Raw genomic sequence first — 20,078 nt, 5'->3', positions numbered from 1 at the left:
GTCCGTGCATATAATTCTATCCCTGGGGTGGGATGAAGAAAAGACCACCTAATCGGAGGTGGAGTTGCTGGGGTCATAGAAGACCAGGTCAAGTGGGTGATTAGATGGATGAACAATGGTCCCTTTTGTAATCTGGTCAGTTAATAAACATCAGCTTTCAAACTGGTGAAAAACAAAAAGGGCTGAAGCCATAGCACAGTGGATAGGGCATTTGCCTTGCGTATGGCTGACCCAGGTTCGATCCTTGACATCCTGTATGATCCCCTGAGCACCACCAGGAGTAATTCCTGAGTGTAGAGTCAAGAGTAACCCCCAAGTATCACTGAATGTGACCCAAGAAGCCAAAAAAGAAAATTACAGAGAAAGAAAATGTGGAACTCCCATGAGTGAGTCTCTATAGCCATATTCTAAATTTTAGAATTCCTGGAGCACACAGCCGCAAATGAGGCCATGTGATCTCTCACACTCTACACCACTGACATACTAGGAGTAGCACACAACATTTGATGGGGTTTAACAAACATGTTAATAATCTCTTATGCAAGGGCTTAATGGCTCCAGGATGAAGTTCAACAATCTTTGCAGGCTTTCTTATTTTTTTCTTTTTTCTTTTTTTTTTTTTTTTTTGCTTTTTGGGTCACACTCAGCAATGCTCAGAGGTTATTCCTGGCTCTGCACTAAGGAATTATTTCTGGCGGTGCTTGGGGGACCATATGGGATGCCAGGATCAAACTCAGGTCGGCCGCATGCAAGGCAAACGCCCCACCCGCTGTGCTACCGCCCTGGCCCCCTGCACGCTTTCTTCTAAAGAAACTTTATTGGACCATCTTTAGCAGATTATTCATAACTGCATCACTGTATCACAGTCCTCCCATTGTTCACCGATCTGCTCGAGCGGACCCAGTAACATCTCCATTGTGAGACTTCTTGTTACTGTGTTTGGAATATTGAATACGTCACAGAGAGCTTGCCAGGCTTTGCCATGCGGGCGAGATACTCTCGGCAGCTTGCCAGGCTCTCCGAGAGGGGCAGAGGAATTGAACCTGGCATGGCCGGGCCGGCCATTTGCAAGGCAAATGCCCTACCACTGTGCTATCACTCCAGCCCATAACAAGCAATACAAAATTCATTTTTTTGTTCTGCTTTGGGGGGCCAGGGTTTGGGATTTGGGGTGGAAATATTCAAAATATGGTGGTGGGAAGGTGCCATGGTGGTGAGATTGGTGTTTGACTATTAAATGTAAGGAATTATTGTGAATAGCTTTACAAAAATGAAATGCAATTTTGAATAAGGAAATGTGGAACAGCATTGTGGCGAGGGAGACATGTCTGAGAGGGGGAAGAGGCCATGGGTGGGGTAGCCCCAAGAAACTGGGGCTGTTCGGGGCTGGAGTGATAGCACAGCGGGAGGGGCGTTTGCCTTGCACAAGGCTGACTGAAGTTCGATTCCCAGCATCCCACGTGGTCCCCCGAGCACTGCCAGGAGTGATTCCTGAACACATGAGCCAGTTGTAACCCCTGTGCTTTGCTGAGTGTGACCCAAAAAAGAAAAAAAAAGAAACTGGGACCACTTAAAGATACGGGGTCTTGCCTGAGCCCTTAGAAAGGACTAGGGTGACAGACACCTTGGTTTTAGCTCACAAAACTGCTTTTGGATTCCTGCCCGCCAGGATTGTGAACTAGTAAATCTGCACCTGCTTGTTATACTAGCAGTGGAAAACTAGTGGACCTAGTAAAGTAGAAATGCTTCCTTTAGCGTAGTTGCTTCCTTTTTGGGGGTGGGGGCAGCACTCAGGGTAGTGCTCTGAGGTCCTTTACCCCAGCAGTGTTCTGGGAACACTGCAGAGTCAGGGATTGAACCCAGGCCTCCCACATGCAAAGTATAAGGCTCCAACCTGCTGAGGGATCACCGTGCCCCCTCCCGCCATCTCTAACCCAACAGGGTAGCATTCACACTCACATACAAGACTGGGGGGGGGGCTGAAGCAATAGCACAGCAGGGAGGGCATTTGCCTTGCATGCGGCCAACCCGGGTTCGATTCCCAGCATCCCCTTTGGTCCCCCGAGCACCACCAGGAGTAATTCCTGAGTGCAGAACCAGGAGTAAACCCTATACATGGCCGGGTGTGACTCAAAAAGAAAAAAAAAAAAGATTCCGATGACTTGGAGCAGAAAACGTGATTCTCAACTAAAAAAAATGTAGCAGGACAGTTTGAATGATAAACAGGTGCCTCATCTGTCTAGATCACACACACCATTTAACCGGCTCCCTTGTCAAGACCCAGTTAATGACCTTGAAGAGGACAAGCGGGAAATAGCTAGAAACATGAAGAAGAAAATGGACCTGATCAATTCCCCATCCCCCTGGAAAAAAAATGTAATTGATGAGGGAAAAGAGACTTGGCGAACAAAAGCAGAAGGTCTAATAGACAAATAATAGCGGTTCCAGATGGAGACAAAATGAGAACAGATGGGGAGAGATGGTAATTAAATCCAGGAAGAAGCTTTTCCTGAGCGGAGGCAAAGACTTGTTTCAACCGATTGAAAGAGCCACACGATGGACAAGCCACACGCCAGGGCCCAGCCTGGTGAGGGTCAAAGCTCAGACGATGAAGATGTGGCCAGGCCTTGTTCCCCGGCAGAGACAGTGGCCGGAGGGCCCGGGTTTGGCTTCCAGGATGCAGCTGACCCTGTAGGATTGTTCCCTCCCACCGACGGAGATCAATCCAGAAAGGAATGGGCAGGCGTGGGGGGTTGGCTGTCTCTCCCTCTCGCATCTAATAACCTGCTTGCAGAATTCTCACTTCCTCTCCTCGGAACTTTGAGTCCTGGAGGGTTTGAATGTTTCCAAGAGAAAAGAAAATGTTCCCACGAGAAGCCACGATGCTATCCATATAGCGGGGGCAGTAGCAGCGGCAATGGGCCTCTCACAAGTTCATTTGTGATTCCCAGTTTCTTTAATTTTTTTTCTTTTTGGGTCACACCCAGCGATGCACAGGAGTTACTCCTGGTTCATGCACTCAGGAATTACTCCTGGCCGTGCTCGGGGGACCATATGGGATGCTGAGAATCGAACCCGGGTCGGGCCGCGTGCAAGGCAAATGCCCTACCCGCTGTGCTATCACTCCAGCCCCTGTTTCTTTAATATTTTCAAGAATGAAAATATTGAATAGGGGCTGGAGTGATAGCACAGCAGGGAGGGCGTTTGCCTTGCATGCGGCCAGCCCAGGTTCAATTTCCATCATCCCATATGGTCCCCCGAGCACGGCCAGGAGTAATTCCTGAGTGCACAGTCCAGGAGTAACTCCTGTGTCACTGTCACTGTCACTGTCCTCCCGTTGTTCATCGATTTGCTCGAGCGGGCCCAGTAACGTCTCCATTGTGAGACTTCTTGTTACTGTGTTTGGCATATTGAATACTCTCGGTAGCTTGCCAGGCTCTCCGAGAGGGGCGGAGGAATCGAACCTGGCTCGGCCAGGATGGCTGCGTGCAAGGCAAATGCCCTACCACTGTGCTATCACTCCAGCTCAACCCCTGTGTAACCCCTATGTATCACCGAGTATGAGCCAAAAAGAAAAATAAATTAAATAATAAAGATGGTCAGACTCAGAGTTGGAAAGTGGAGAGGTTTATTGGAAAGACAAGGAAAAAGAGCTCCCAGGTGGGGAGGAACTTAGTCTAGGACTGAGTTAAAAGTCAGAGTTTTGGGTCTGGAGCAATAGCACAGTGGGGAGGGCATTTGCCTTGCATGCAGCCGACCCGGGTTTGATTCCCAGTATCCCATATGGTCCCTCGAGCACGACCAGGAGTAATTCCTGAGTGCAGAGCCAGGAGTAACCCCTGTGCATCACTGGGTGTGACCCAAAAAGAAAAAAAAATTCAGAGTTTTGTGTCGGCCTTTTGAAAGGCCTTTTGCATCAGTCACCATGTTTCACAGTGAAGAAGGGGCACCCAGAGGGGGTCGGACTTGTTTATCTTTCTGGTCACCTGCCTTGGGTATTGTTCATTTTCTTAGTTTTGTGACACATTGCTGGATGTGACCCAAACCTAGCTGCAGTCTCCACGATGTTCTGTGACCTGAAGGGACGATTCTCTCAAGAAAACTTCTGGAGAGCCAGAGAGAAAGGACAGGACAGAAGGATTTGCCCTGCATGCAGCCAACCCAGGTTGAGTATGGTCACCTGCATATGGTTTCCTGAACCCAACCAGGAGTGACCCCTGAATGAGTCAGGAGTAAGACCTAGGTTCACCTAAACTAAGCTTCTTTTTCTTTTTCCTCTTTGGGTCACACCCAGTGATGCTCAGGGGTTACTCCTGACTCTTCACTCAGGAATTACTGCTAGTGGTGCTTAGAGGACCATATGGGATGCCGGGGATTGAACCCTGGTTGGCTGTGTGCAAGGCAAACGCCCTACCTGCTGTACTATTGCTTCAGCCCCATAAATGAAGCTTCTTCAACCTTTGCTCATCCTCAGCCCAGCTCCTGTCCCACCTACCAGCCCAGGGACCCAGTTATAACGAAGGGATTAGAACAGGAGTTTTCAGCTTTTCTACACTGGTGGACCAGCGCCGGTCTACGGACCAATGGATGAAGACCACTGATATAAAATACCCACCTGCCCCTTGCTACAATTTTGTTTCTTTTTTTTTTTTTTTGCTATTTTTTTGGCTCACACCCGGCGATGTTCAGGGGTCACTCCTGGCTCTGCACTCAGGAATTACTCCTGGCGGTGCTCAGGGGACCCTGTGGTACGCTGGGAATCGAACCCGGGCTGGCCGCATGCAAGGCAAACACCCTACCCGCTCTGCTATCGCTCCAGCCTCACAAGTTTTGTTTCCATCCCTGTCATTGCCACTTACAAATTTCTCCCCATTCTGCGTGTTCTCTAATGGGTGAGGGTTCTTTAAGTTTCGTTCCCGGATCTCTTAATCCGCAGTGGTTTGGTCTTTTTTGTTTTCCATTACTTCCATGAACCACATATGGAAGCTGGGAATGAGAGCCCGTAACACATGTGAAACCGTCTCCCATCCCCCATGTGTGGCTTCGAACCAATTAACCAAGATTAACCCCTCCAAGGCCCCCCCAACCAAATCCTGCCTGCTACCTACCCACAAGATGCAAAAATATTCACTTGGAAAACCCTATGTTTGGTGCTGCGCTTCCTACAAGGAAACATTTCTTCACATGCAAAGAACCGGGGACCCCAGCGCCAGCGCGGGGCGGACAGCGGACAATGAGGCTTTGGGTGGGATGGTCCTCAGCCATCAGGGATGGCGAGATCATGCCACGGTCTGTGACGTGGATGAATCCAGAGGACCTTAGCTCAGGGGCGTGAGGATGGAGCCAACAGCCCATGCCGCCTCTCATCTGCGGTTCCAGACAGCATCGTGTTTCTCGGACAGGCAGCAAAGGTGGGCGAAGCACTAACGCAGATTCCAGAGGCAAGTAAATGCCAAGGAAAGAGAGAGAGAAGGAATTTTGCTCCATGACTCATGAGGGGGCCCAGAACAAACCCCTGGAATGACGGGGTGTGGAGGGCGGGTGAGGGAGTCGGGGAGACGGTTGCTTAGTCCCTGTAGGGGGCAGTAGGGGATCACTAGGGACGAGGAGAAAGCCCAGGCTGCCTTCTTTTCTTTCTTTTTTTTCTTTTTGACTTTTTTTCTCAGACTTTTTATTTTATTTTATTTTTTATTTTTTTATTAGTGAAACACCATGAGGTACAGTTATAGACTTATAAATTTTTGTGCTTGGGTTTCAGTTATACAATGATCAAGTCCCCATCCCTCCACCAGTGCCCATCCTCCACCACCACGGGTCCCAGCATCCCTCCCACCCCCCATCCCTCCCATCCCACCCTGCGTCTGTGGCAGGGCATTCCCCCTTGTTCTCTCTCTCTTCTTTTGGGTACTGTGTTTTGCAAGAGAGGCATTGAGTGGCAATCATGTTTGGTCTATATTCTACTTTCAGCATGCTTCTCCCACCCTGGGAGGATCCTCCCAACACCCTTTATTTGGTGCTCTCTTCTCTATCTGAGCTTCCTTTTCCCCTGGCACGTGTGGCTGGCCTCCAAGTCATGGAGCAAAATTCCTGGTACTAATCTCTGGGTTGTTGGAACATTGTATAATTGAAACCCAATCATCAACAACTTTGTAATTAAAATTAAAATAAAAGGTAACTGGGGTCGAAGTGATAGCACAGCGGGGAGGGCGTTTGCCTTGCACGAGGCCGACCCGGGTTTGATCCCCGGCATCCCATAGGGTCCCCCGAGCACCGCCAGGGGTAATTCCTGAGTGCAGAGCCAGGAGGAAGCCCTGAGCATCTCTGGGTGTGGCCCAAAAAAGCAAAATAAATAAATAAATAAATGAAAATAAAAGGTAACTGATCTAAAATAACTAAATAAATATTTATATTTTAAATTATAAATAAACTCCTTCTGCTCAAATCACTGGTGTGGCTGCCTTTTCCCCCCTTTTGGGGTGGGTGGGCCACACCTGCAGTGGTCAGAGATTACTCCTGGCTCTGTGCTCAGGGATCACTCCAGTTGGGGCTCAGGGGACCCCAGGGGATGCAGGGGGTCTAACCCGGGTCTGCCGCATGCAGGGCCACGCCCTTTCCACTGTATGGTTTCTCCGGCCCCACAGTGAACATTTTCAGAGCGGAGACCCAGTCTGGGGGTCTCAGTAGAGAGCCATAGGCCAGCCCGGTGGGGCGCAGTGGGTCTGCGGGGAGGAGGGCGAAGCAAAGGAGGGAAACTCCGTTGGCATTGGGCCCCTTCCTACAGCAGGTCAGCACCATCAAGGTGTGGGTGCAGGGGGCTGGAGTGATAGCACAGCGGGGAGGGCGTTTGCCTTGCACACGGTCGACCTGGATTCAATTCCCAGATCTCATAGGGTCCCCTGAGCACCACCAGGAGTCATTCCTGAGTGCAAAGCCAGGAGTAACCCCCGAGCATCGCCGGGAGTGACCCCCCCAAAAAAAAACCAAAGTGTGGGTGCAGGCAGGGACCTCCTGAGAGGAGGAAGAGGCCTTCCTGGGCACCATGTCAGCTTGTCGGATGGGCAGGTGGTGAGTCCCGATGCATTTGGACAACCCCCAGCATTGGGTGTGTGTGGTTCGTTGAGTTCATTGGTTATAGTTTCTTGTTTGGGAACCAAACACCTTTACTGTGAAGTGTTTTTTTGTTTGTTTGTTTGTTTATTTGTTTTTTTTTTTGGTTTTTTGGTCCACACCTGGCAATGCTCAGGAGTTACTCCTGGCTCTGCACTCATATATTAGTCCTGGTAGTGCTCAGGGGATCATACGGGATGCTAGGATTCAAACCTGGGCCTGCCGTGTGCAAGGCAAACGCACTCCCTGCTGTGCTATTACTCCGGTACCAACAACTGAAGTTTGAGCCTCATAGCGCCCCTAAAAATAAGGAGTATGAGAGTCAGAGAGTTAGCACAGGGGCTAAAGTCTCTTGCCTTCCATGTTGCTGAATCTGGTTTGAATCCACAGCATCACATATGGTGCCCTGAGCACTGCCAGGGGTGATCTCCGAACATAGAGCTAGGAGTAAGCCCTGAGTACCACCAGATGTGACCCAAAACCAAAACAAACCAAGTAAACAAGTATGAAACACTTCCTTGTCCAGACTGGTTCACTGAGAATTAATTTTCAGGAGTGGCCCTAGGACCTCTGAGCACTGCTTGGGAGATGTCAAGGAAAATGAATGAAATCAAATAACCAACCATCAAGTCTTTTTAAAAAAATTATTTAATTTAATTTATTTATTTTGCTTTTTTGGGTCACACCCAGAGATGCTCAAGGGTTACTTCTGGCTCTGCACTCAGGAATTACTCCTGGCGGTGCTCGGGGGACCCTATGGGATGCTGGAGATCAAACCCACGTTGGCTGCATGCAAGGCAAATACTCTACCCGCTGTGCTATTGCTCCAGCCCCCTCCATCCTTATGGTCAGAAATGACAGCCGTTCATTTCAAAGCCAAACATCTAAAAAGTTGGAAATGAATCCAAAAGAGTTACTCTCTTCTCAGGCTAACCTCGGGCCCTTGTGTTCAAAGAATAGAAGGAAACTGTTCGTATTTCTAGTAAAGATGCCAGTCTGCCAAAGGCACTGAATCGAAGTGAAAATGTGTATTTAATTGGGCAGCTCGGCCTCAGATCGCTAACTCAGCAAGTTTTCCTCAGAGAAAGAGTTCAGTGTGTTAAATCTGAAAGACCCTCTTCAACTCTCAAGTACGATGATCTGGGAAGCTTCCCGCTAACAAAGGGCAAAAAAGATGAGACATCAAATCAACTTTTTTTTTTTTGCTTTTTGGGTCACACCCAGTGATGGTCAGGGGTTACTCCTGGCTCTGCACTCAGGAATTACTCCTGGTGGTGCTCGGGTGACCCTATGGGATGATGGGAATCGAATCCAGGTAGGCTACGTGCAAGGCAAATGTCCTGCCCACTGTACTGTTGCTCCAGCCCCTCAAATCAACTTCTGCGGAGACTACAAAGACCAATTTTAAATATATAAAGCCTCTAGTTTTAACAGTGGGGCAAGGAAAATCTGAATATCACATGAGTGTATTCTGGGAAGAGAATTTGTTGGCATGTACCCAAATATTATATTTATTCCATGGCTTTGGAGGGGTTGTTTTTGGATCACACCTGGTGGTAGGTTGGGGACCGCTCCTGGCTCTTAGTGATGTTCCCGGGACCATATATAATGGCAAGGGGACCTTTTGCATGCAAATCTGTGCTCAACTCATTAAGCTATGTCTCTGGCCAGAGTGAGTTTTAAACAAATAATCCTCTGACTGAAAACATAAGAGATTTGAGTCTAACACCAAAACGCTGAAAGTCAAAATAAAATAAGTGAGTGTTTGGGGCTGGAGTGATAGCACAGCGGGTAGGGCATTTGCCTTGCACACGGCCAACCCGGGTTCAATTCCTAGCATCCCCTGAGCACTGCCAGGAGTAACTCCTGAGTGCAGAGCCAGGAGTAACCCCTGTGCATCGCCAGGTGTGACCCAAAAAGCAAAAAAAAATTAGCTGCCAGGGCTGGAGCAATAGTATAGCAGGTAGGGCTTTTGCCTTGTACGCGGCAACCTGGGTTTGATTCCCAGCATCCTGTATGGTCCCCTGAGCACCGCAAGGAGTAATTTCTTTCTTTTTTTTTTTTTTTTTTTTTTTTTGCTTTTTGGGCCAGAGAGAGTAAAGGGGTTAACACGCTTGTGTAGACACCCCTGACCCCAGTTTCATACCCCACAGCACATCCGGTCCCCCAACACTGCCAGGAGTGATCCCTGAGGAGAGGTTGAGGTGGCCCAATCCTCCTCCCCAAACCTAGCTAGAATTTTTTTTGACTTTTTGGGTCACACCAGCAATGCTCAGGAATTACCTACCTCTGCACTCAGGGATCACTCCTAAAGGTATTCAGAGGCCCATATGGGATGCTGAGGATCAAACCCGGGTCGGCCACATGCAAGGCAGACACCCTACCCGCTGTACTATCACTCCTGCTCAATGGCTAGAATTCAATTCAATGTGGAGGGGCCACAGCTGGGGAATCGTGTGGTGTTGGGTATGGACCCTGGGGTTCCCACATGCAAAGCAAGTGCTCCAGCCCTTTGAGTCTTCTCCCCAGCAAAACTTTTTTTTTCTCCATTCTGGAAATTCTTCCTTTCCAACTGCATCACACTGCAAGAGCTGGGAGTCAGGTGCTGGAGTCCGGCCTCCTTGGCGTCATCTCGAATGAGCTAGTCACTGGTTCTGTGCTTCTGTAGTGACAAACGGCCTCCGACTGGGCTTACTGTGGTGGGGAGGGTCCTGGATCATCCTTACCCGGCTGTCTGGAGAAGGGGACAAGTTGGTACAGAGGGCGCTGGGAACAAAGTCCGGCCTGAAGCAAACGCTCCCCAGATGTGCTTGGCATAATCTGTATTAAAACTCACATCTGCAGGGCTGGAGCAATAGTCCAGCGGGGAGGGCCTTTGCCTTGAACGCGGCCGACCGGGGTTCGAGTCCCAGCATCCCATATGGTCCCCCAAGCACTGCCAGTGCATGAACCAGGAGTAACCCCTGAACATTGCTGGGTGTGACCCAAAAAAGCAAAAAACAAGCAAACAAACAAAACTCACACTTGCCCCCTCCGGGATCCAGGCTCAGGATACACTTGACCGCTTTTTTTTTTGTTTTTTTTTGGGGGTCACACCCGGTGTTGCACAGGGGTTACTCCTGGCTCTGCACTCAGGAATCACTCCTGGTGGTGCTCAGGGGACCCTATGGGATGCTGGGACTCGAACCCGGGTCGGCCGCATGCAAGGCAAATGCCCTACCCTCTGTGCTATCGCTCTAGCGCCAACACTTGACTGCTTTATTCTTTGGCTCCCACTTTCTTTTGCCATGGTTGCTGCACTAATTGGGGGTCGCACCCCCATTCTTATGCTGGTGCTGGCCGGGGGTCTACCACAGGCTCTCTCCCACTCAGCCCTGAAGTTGCCCAGGTGCTCGCAAACCTGCCTGCAGGGGTCACATCCACACACCTGAGTCCTCCCTGGCCGTCGTTGCTGTGTTCCCACAGAAATCTCCTTCCAGGGGAGATACTCACTCACCTTTTGGGGCTACTTCCGGGGGTCACACCCTTTTCATTTGTGGAGCCGCAAGAAATGTCCTGGCTCTGGGCATCACAGACAACAGAACAGCCAGGATCAAGTTTCGCACATGTGGGGGCACCAGGGATTGAACTCTGAACCATATGCTTACAAAGCAGGTGCCCTAAATACTAAACTCTTCTCCCAGGGCGCTTCCTGATTTAGTCTTACACTGTGTTTCTGCTGGGTTTGATTTGTTTGTTTTTGGAGCAGATCCTTGAAAAGCTTTTTCCTGAAATATTGACGAGTAGTAAGCTGCCTAAGGCCTTGCTAGTGCCAACTGGTCTTTTCTTTTTTTTTTTTTTGCATTCACCCTAAATGACATTTGGCACGACTCCCAATCAGGCGGACACGATCTTCAGTTTGTAAACACTGTTCCTCTGTTTGGCAGCTCAGATGATGGATGATGCTAAACTAGGCGCCCCCAGAGGCCTGGGACAGAGCTTCACTCACAGTTCAAGGTTATAAGCCACAACTACTGAGATGCTCCAGTCCCCAGCACCGCTGGGCACCAACCGAGTGATCCCAGAATGAGCACAGAGCCAGGAGGAAGGCCTGAGCACAGACGGGTATAGCCCACCCCTAAGTGAATACAAACTTCAATAAATCAAAAAATCAATAAATATTATTTTGAAACATTGAATTTGGAAGGATGTTGTTGTATAGCAAAAGCTTCCTGATAGAAGCCCGTGGTTTATATTTGGCTAAAATGTCTCCCCAGCGGGCTGGAGCGATAGCACAGCGGGTAGGGCGTTTGCCTTGCAAGCGACCAACATGGCTGACCCAAGTTCGATTCCTCCGCCCCTCTCGGAGAGTCCGGCAAGCTCCCGAGAGTATTCCGCCCGCACAGCAAAGTCTGGCAAGCTCCCCATGACGTATCCGATATGCCAAACACAGTAACAACAAGTCTCACGATGGAGACATTACTGGGCCCGCTGGAGCAAATTGATGAACAATGGGAGGACAGTGACAGTGACAATGACAGTCTCCCCAATATCTCTTTGAACTGAGAAGGCCACTTCCTAAACCATGAAGATCCACTTAATAGGATGGGACAGAAGGGGACCCACTCCCAGGCAGAGGCTGGAACAGCAGAAGTCAAGCTCAGGTGGAAGTGTGTGTGTCCGCATGTACGCAGGGTGTGTCCAAGTGTGTGTGCATGTGTGTGCATATGTGTGCTGTTTGTATTCATGTGTGTTCGCTCATCTGTGTGTGCACATATGTATATTCATGTGTGCTTGCATGTGTATGCTGTGTGTGCGTGTGTATGTGTGTGCGCATATTTGTGTGCACATATCCTTGTGTGTGTGCATGTGTGTGTATGCACATGTATACATGTGTGTGCGTGGGGCGGGGAGGAGGGAGGCGATCATGAGAGGCAAAGTCCCAAGTAGTCAGCAGGTCTGCATCATTCTGCAAGTCTGATCAGGGTTATAAAACAAAAAAGGCAAAACTCCAATTACCCAGGGCAGAGCTGGGTTTGAATCCTGAGTCACGTGACCGTGGCCATGGGCCTGGCTGGGTGACTCTGGGTAAGTTACTTCTCCTCTCTGGGCTATAGTTTCTTTCTTTCTTTCTTTTTTTTTTTTTTGGAAATACCAGTACCTATCTCAAGAGCTGTCAGGAGAATTGAGTGAATTATTCTGAGCATGCAGTTGGCCTCAATAAATGTCAGCCATTGAGATCATGATGAATATCAAATATATATATATATATATATATATATATATATAGCACAGCAGTAGGGAGTTTGCCTTGCACGCGGTCGACATGACCGACCCGAGTTCAATTCCTCCGCCCCTCTCGGAGAGCCCGGCAAGCTACTGAGAGTATCTCACCCGCACGGCAGAGCCTGGCAAGCTACCCATGACGTATTTGATATGCCAAACACAATAACAAGTCTCACGATGGAGACGTTACTGGGCCTGCTCGAGCAAATCGATGAACAACGGAACAAGGAGAATGTTTGTTGTTGTTGTATGCATAATATATATGTATATATATATTTAATTTCATTCCCCCCTCCGTTCCCTGAGCTGTGGTCTGCTCTTCAGCCTTGGGACTTGCACATATTCTGTCTTTGGTTCTCACTGGAGGCCTGACACTCATCTTTCAGTGCTCGCACATAATGGCTGCTGGGGACACCCCCCCTGTCCTGGCCTAGGCGCAGAGTTGCTGGGACTGCTCAGTGGGCAGGGATCGGACTTGAGGCCTCATTCTCACCAGGCAGACGGCTTTTGGCCACGGAGCCGCCCCTGGTTCCGCTTAAGACACTTTCATATCTTAAGTGACAACGAAACAAAATCTCATCACTGAGTGGGAAGGGAGTTGGAGTTTCAAACCGTCAGGAATAGACAAAGTTTGTCTGGGGCTAAACTCATTGGTGTGAGTGACCCCGGGCGGTCCCGGTTGCAATGAGATTCCCGCCCCCCCCCCGTGAGAAGCACGAGAGAGCCCCTCTATCCCTGGGAGGATCCCGGGGGTCCCCACGTGGCACCCACTGGCTGGGGGAGGAGATATCCCCAAACAAGCCCCCATTGTTGCCCCGGGGAGAACACACTTCTCCCTCCAGGACGTCTGGACTGAGATCAGCAATGTCAAAAGACCCTGCTTTGAGCTCAGGAATCACTCCTGGTGGGCTCGGGGGTCTGGGGGTGCTGAGGAATGTGGGGTGTTGGGGATCAAACCCAGGTCGGCCACATGCAGGGCAGGTGCTCTCCTCGCTGTCCTGTTGTTCTGACCCAGCATTGATGCTTTTACATTAAAGCAGTTTTGTTTGTAATTTTATGTTTCTACAATATTGAAAGGAGGGGCTGGATTGATAGTCCAGTGGGGAGGGTATTTGCCTTGCACTCGGTCGACCCGGGTTCGGTTCCCAGTGTCCCTAAGCACTGTCAGGAGTGATCCCTGAGTGTAGAGCTAGGAGTAACCCCTGAGCAGCAGCAGCAGCAGCAGCAGCAGCAGAAGAAGAAGAAGAAGAAGAACTAGAAGAAGAAGAAGAAGAAGAAGAAGAAGAAGAAGAAGAAGAAGAAGAAGGAGGAGGAGGAGGAGGAGGAGGAGGAGGAGGAGGAGGAGGAGGAGGAGGAGGAGGAGGAGGAGGAGGTTCCCAGTGTCCCTGAGCACCGTCAGGAGTGATCCCTGAGTGTAGAGCCAGGAGTAACCTCTGAGCATCGCCAGGAGTGTGAAGAAGAAAAAGGAGGAGGAGGAGGAGGAGGAGGAGGAGGAGGAAGAAGAAGAAGAAGAAGAAGAAGAAGAAGAAGAAGAAGAAGAAGAAGAAGAAGAAGTTTCCCAGTGAAGAAGAAGGAGGAGGAGGAGGAGGAGGAGGAGGAGTTTCCCAGTGTCTCTGGTCTCTGAGCACCGTCAGGAGTGATCCCTGAGTGTAGAGCCAGGAGTAACCCCTGAGCATCGCCAGGAGTGTGAAGAAGAAGAAAAAGGAGGAGGAGGAGGAGGAGGAGGAGGAGGAAGAAGAAGAAGAAGAAGAAGAAGAAGAAGAAGAAGTAGTTTCCCAGTGAAGAAGAAGAAGGAGGAGGAGGAGGAGGAGGAGGAAGAGGAGGAGGAGAAGGAGTTTCCCAGTGTCTCTGAGCACCGTCAGGAGTGATCCCTGAGTGTAGAGCCAGGAGTAACCCCTGAGCATCGCCAGGAGTGTGAAGAAGAAGAAAAAGGAGGAGGAGGAGGAGGAGGAGGAGGAGGAAGAAGAAGAAGAAGCAGAAGAAAAAGAAGAAGAAGAAGAAGAAGAAGAAGAAGAAGAAGAAGAAGAAGAAGAAGAAGAAGAAGAAGAAGGTTCCCAGTCTCCCTGAGCACCGTCAGGAGTGATCCCTGAGTGTAGAGCCAGGAGTAACCTTTGAGCATCGCCAGGAGTGTGAAGAAGGAAAAGGAGGAGGAGGAGGAGGAGGAGGAGGAGGAAGAAGAAGAAGAAGAAGAAGAAGAAGAAGAAGAAGAAGAAGAAGAAGAAGAAGAAGTTTCCCAGTGAAGAAGAAGAAGAAGGAGGAGGAGGAGGAGGAGGAGGAATTTCCCAGTGTCTCTGAGCACCATCAGGAGTGATCCCTGAGTGTAGAGCCAGGAGTAACCCCTGAGCATCGCCAGGAGTGTGAAGAAGAAGAAAAAGGAGGAGGAGGAGGAGGAGGAGGACGAGGAGGAGGAGGAAGAAGAAGAAGAAGCAGAAGAAGCAGAAGAAGAAGAAGAAGAAGAAGAAGAAGAAGAAGAAGAAGAAGAAGAAGAAGAAGGTTCCCAGTGTCCCTGAGCACCGTCAGGAGTGATCCCTGAGTGTAGAGCCAGGAGTAACCCCTGAGCATCGCCAGGAGTGTGAAGAAGAAGGAGGAGGAGGAGGAGGAGGAGGAGGAGGAGGAGGAGGAGGAGGAGGAGGAGGTGGTGGAGGAAGAAGAAGCAGAAGCAGAAGCAGAAGCAGAAGAAGAAGAAGAAGAAGAAGAAGAAGAAGAAGAAGAAGAAGAAGGTCTCCCAAGCACCACCAGGAATAATTCCTTTTTTTTTTTTTTTATTTTTTTGGGTCACAGCCGATGAGGCACAGTGGTTACTCCTGGCTCTGCACTCAGGAATTACTCCTGTGGTGCTCGGGGGACCCTATAGGATGCTGGGAATTGAACCCGGGTTGGCTGCGTGCAAGGCAAATGCCCTCCCTGCTGTGCTATCGCTCCAGCCCCCAGGAATACTTCTTGAGTGTAGAGCCAGAAATAACCCCTGAGTATTGCTGGGTGTTGACCCAAAAAGCAAAAAAAAAAAAATCATTTTTGAAGGGATTTCAGTCTCTTTGAAAACTGGATTGCCTTGTGATCCTGCTTTAATTGTCAGTAATTGAGTAATTGATCTACACTCGGGCTTATTCTCCTTTACATACAGTACAGGGATGGCTTATCAAGCTGCACAGCTGCCAAGTTTATTGGCCAAGCCTGTTACATTGATAAGAATTGCTCAAATGCTTAGGAAGGTCAGGAGGCCAATTACACCGAGGAAGTTAGATATCTTGCATGTGGTGGAAAGTGAGATATGAAACGTATCACGGAGTCTAGCGAGGGAGACCAGAGATTAATCAAAGTCCCCTTTAAAGATGATTGCTCGAATTTGCTAGATCTATAATTAAAATTATAAGTCACGTAAGCTGAAATTAAAAGCTTAAGGACAAATTGGATTTCCTCCCTTTATGTGTAACCTTAATAAATTGGGTGTTAAATGTTTACACTCAAGCAAACCCCTGAACAAATATATATATTGGGGGGAACATACCCAGGTCTGTACAGGACTTACTCCTGGCTCTGTGCTCAGGAATCACTCTTGGTAAGGCTTGGGGGACCATATGGGGTTCTGGAGATTGAACGCAGGTCAGCTGCATGCAAGGAAAGTGTCCTCCCCACTGTATTGTCTCTCTGGCCCCTGAATAACCCCCTCCTCACACACACACACACACACACACTGAATAATCTTTGCTGCACACACCTTCGGGGATGAGGGGGCCTCCAAGCAGTGCTCAGGAGCCCAGGGAGCACTCCTGCAGATACTTGGTCCGGCTTCGCCTCTCACCTGGCAATGGGGTGGACACCAGGGTCACCCCAGTAGTGCTCAGGGGACCATCCAGTGCTGGGGATCACACCTAGGGCCTCTGATGCCAGGCGTGTGCTCCAGCCTTGCATAGACTTTTTGTTTGTTTGAGTTTCGGGTCTCTCCCAGTGATGCTCAGGGGTTAGTCCTGGCTCTGAGCTCAGGGATCGCTCCTGGCAGTGCTCAGGGGACTATATGGGATGCTGGGGATGGAAGTTGGGTCAGTCACCTGCAAGGTCAGGGCCCGACCACCTTTTCTCTCTCTCTAAGCCTGGGGGCCACTTCGTGGTGACGAAGGGCAACCTGCTTGGACAGGAGGGCCACCAGCTGGCAGCTCCCTGTCCATGGCAGGACATTCCTGTCCTTCACCATGGCCAACCTGCTCAGCAAAAGCTCTGCCGACCTGAAAAATTCCTCCCAGGAATGTGGGGGACCCCGGCGCCCCAGCCTGGGTTTGGGCTGCCTCGCTGGGTATAGCATCTGGCAGCATCTTTTCCTGTTTTTTTCTGTGAACTAGGCATTGAGGAAGCAAAGCTCGGAAAGTTAAAAGAATTTTCCAACCAAACCTCTTAGTAGCTGATCTTTCGGTGGGGTGGGGAGTCAGAGGGTGGACTGGGGTCATTCCAGCAATGCTCGGGATTTTCTCCTGACTCTGTGCTCAGAGATCACTCCTGGTGGTGATAAGGATAGAATCCAGGTTGGTTATGTGCAAAGCAAATGCCTTTTCCTGCCTCTACAGCCTTCTACAGCCCCAAGAATTGAAACCTTGCTTTGTGTACACCAGCATGCAGGAGGGCTGGGTTGGATCGCCAGCACTGCCAGGAAATAAAAAAAGAAAGAAAAAGAAATCTGGGGGGCTAGAGCAATAGCACAGTGGATAGGGCATTTGCCTTGCACACGGCCAACCGGGGTGCATCCCATAGGGTCCCCCGATCATCGCCAGGAGCAATTCCTGAGTGCAGAGCCAGGAGTAATCCCTGTGCATCAACGGGTGTGACCCAAAAAGCAAAAAAAAAAAAAAGAAAAAGAAATCTTACTTTGTCAGGAGCTCTAGGACTGCTATAACAGATCAGCTTTGGGGCTGGAGCCATAGTCCAGGGGTTAAGGCTCTCACCTGGCAGGTGGCTGACCCGGGTTTGATCCCCAGCACCACATGTGGTCCCCCCAGCACTGCCCTGGAGTGATCCCTGAGCACAGAGCCAGGAGTAAGCCCTGGGCACATAGGGTGTGGCCCAAAATCCAAAAGGAAAAAAAAGATTTTGGTCCAAACTGGCTTCGAGGAGGCCCCATGAGGTCCAGACCAGGAGAAAAAGCCAGAGGGAGGGGACACAGTGTGGGGGGGGCCATTGAGAGTAGGGGCCCTGGGCGCGGGGACCAGTCCATGCCCCTTGCCACCCCACAGCCCCCACAGCCCTGGGGAGTAGAACCCACTGCCGAGTTCCCTTCTCTGGGCACCTCCCAGCTCCTTGTTGGCGGGGTAGCAAAAGAGAATTGAGAGGGGCTGGAGCGATAGCACAGCAGGGAGGGCATTTGTCTTGCATGCGGCCCACCGGGGTCCGATTCCCAGCATCCCATAGGGTCCTCCCAAGCACTGTCAGGAGTGATTCCTGAGTGCAGAGCCAGGAGGAAGCCCTGAGCATCGCCAGGTTTGACCCCAAAAGCAAAGAAAAAAAAAAGAGAGAATTGAGAGATAACTCCCCATAGCATGCACATACACACACACACACACACACACACACACACACACACACACATATATGCAACTGAGAAGAATTTGGAAGAAAACAGTTTCCAGCCAAACAGGAAGAGCAGGAAGCAGACAGGTTGGCCCAGGCCCCTGCCCGCCCTCTCTGCAGCCCCACCTGCCTTCCTTGGTCGTGGGTCCCCCAGGAGGGGTGGGGGTGCATAAATTTATGAGCTGGACTCACCCCCTAGTTGTACCTGGATTTCCGGATTAGTCGACGGGGAGGGCAGCCTGTGGCCGGATCCTGAGGGAACCCCCGGGTTCAATCAGCAGAGGGGTCTCTGGAAGGGACACGTGGTTCTGTTTGGGGGTGATCTGCCACCCATGCACCCAAACCAATTCTCCCACTAGAGGGCGCTCTCTCTAGTTCACACCTTACCTGTGGGAGTTAGAGTACCCCCCTCTTACACCCTTTACTCTCCTAGAAGTCCGAGCCCCTTCTGCACTGCCTCTAAGACCCCATCCGCCTTGAGAACACAGTCTCCAGGCCAGGCCACCCGTCGCCTCCAGCCCCACTGGTTGCCTTCCTGGATTACTGAGCAGGCCCTACCCCAGGGCCTTTGCACCTGCGGCTCCTGCTGCTCAGCTCGGGGCAGCTGCCCACTGTGCCTGCCACCTGTGGGTCCCATCTGTGACAGGGGCCCTTCAAAGGATTTGCACAGAGTGGCCCACCCAGCTGCCAGTTCCTCCCTGCTGTGTGGTCTTGTGAGTGAGGGGTATGTGCCTGGCACCCAGGGGTGGCTTGTCTGGTCTTCACGGAATATGTTGGGGGGTTGTCCCTGGCCTTGGTAAGCTCACACCTCACTGGAGGAATTGGGGCGAGACCGGAGGTGCCCCTGGGTTCCTGACCGAGGCCGTGCAGGTGGCCAGGTCACCGCGGGCCAATGAAGCTTCAGACACAGCCCCAGGACTGAGTCCCGAGAGCTCTAGGGGTATTGAGGAAGGGGCCATGCAGGATGGGGGGGGGGTCAGGGAGCGGATGCCTCGGAAGGACACTTGGCCGTGTAAGAGAAAGTGGCTTTTCTTCTAGAAGCATCCACAAGTTGGCTGGGGACGGAGGCTTCTTCTAGCGTCTACGATGCTCTGACGGAGGAACAACTGAGTGAGACGGCATTTCCAGAAGGTTCCACCGCCACGCCCGCTGTTCCAGGCTCCCTTGCCCGGTTACGACCGGATTCAGGCATATTTCCAAGCGGTTTGTTGTCCTCCTGCTAAAAATAGCTCCGTAGCCTTTCTCGGCCGCGCTGGTTCGCAGCACGTGGTACCAGGGGGAGGCCGACCAGCGAGATCTCGGGGTCTGTCTTCCACCTTTCGGTCCTGAGCTTCGTGGGTCACAGGACACCACAGACAGGGTCCTGGGGCCACTGGAGATGCGCCAGGGCTGGACACGGGACACAGAAGCTAAGCTCTGCCTGCATCAGCGCCTCTCGCCTCTGGAACCCGCCGCAGTGCGAGAAGAATGACCAGAGCACCAACAAGGGAATGGTACAGGCATTAAATGAGCTAATACTAGGATAGGAGCCAATGGGGCAGCGGGAAGGGCGTTTGCCTTGCACGCAGCTGACCTGGGTTCAGTCCCTGGCACCCAAGCCAAGCAGAGATTTCCTTCAGCCTCAAAACATGCACAAGCCTATGTGCACGCACGCACACTCACACACACTCACACACTCATTCTCATACAGTCTTACACACATACACATTCACACACAGACATACATACTCATATACACACTCTCACACGTGTGCACTCACTCTTACACATACACACATGCTCATTCACACACACATACACTCACTCTCACACACATACACACATGCGCACACACACATACACTCATGCACATACACACGTGCACACATGTCTGAGAGCTCAGTGGCCCCCTCAGCCTGCAGCGAACAGCATCTTCGGGCTGTGCAGTTTTTAAAGGGGGGCAGGGGAACCCCAAGGTGATAACTGGCAGAGACAGGAAGCCGCAGCTTCCCTGAGTGTCCCTCCAGAAGGACTGAGGTTCCCGTCCAGAAAGGCCAAACTCATTTCTAACACAGAGCACGTCCAAGAGGCAGCCCTGACCCCCGCCCCTCTGCCGATCCCCCTCCCTCCCGGCTCCGCCCCACCCCGCCCGCGGAAACCAGGATGAAATC

The sequence above is a fragment of the Sorex fumeus genome, unplaced genomic scaffold (genome assembly GCF_029834395.1).
Source record: "Sorex fumeus unplaced genomic scaffold, SorFum_2.1 ptg000125l, whole genome shotgun sequence".
In the NCBI taxonomy this organism is placed as follows: Eukaryota; Metazoa; Chordata; class Mammalia; order Eulipotyphla; family Soricidae; genus Sorex; species Sorex fumeus.
Note: the sequence above shows the minus strand (reverse complement) of the source record.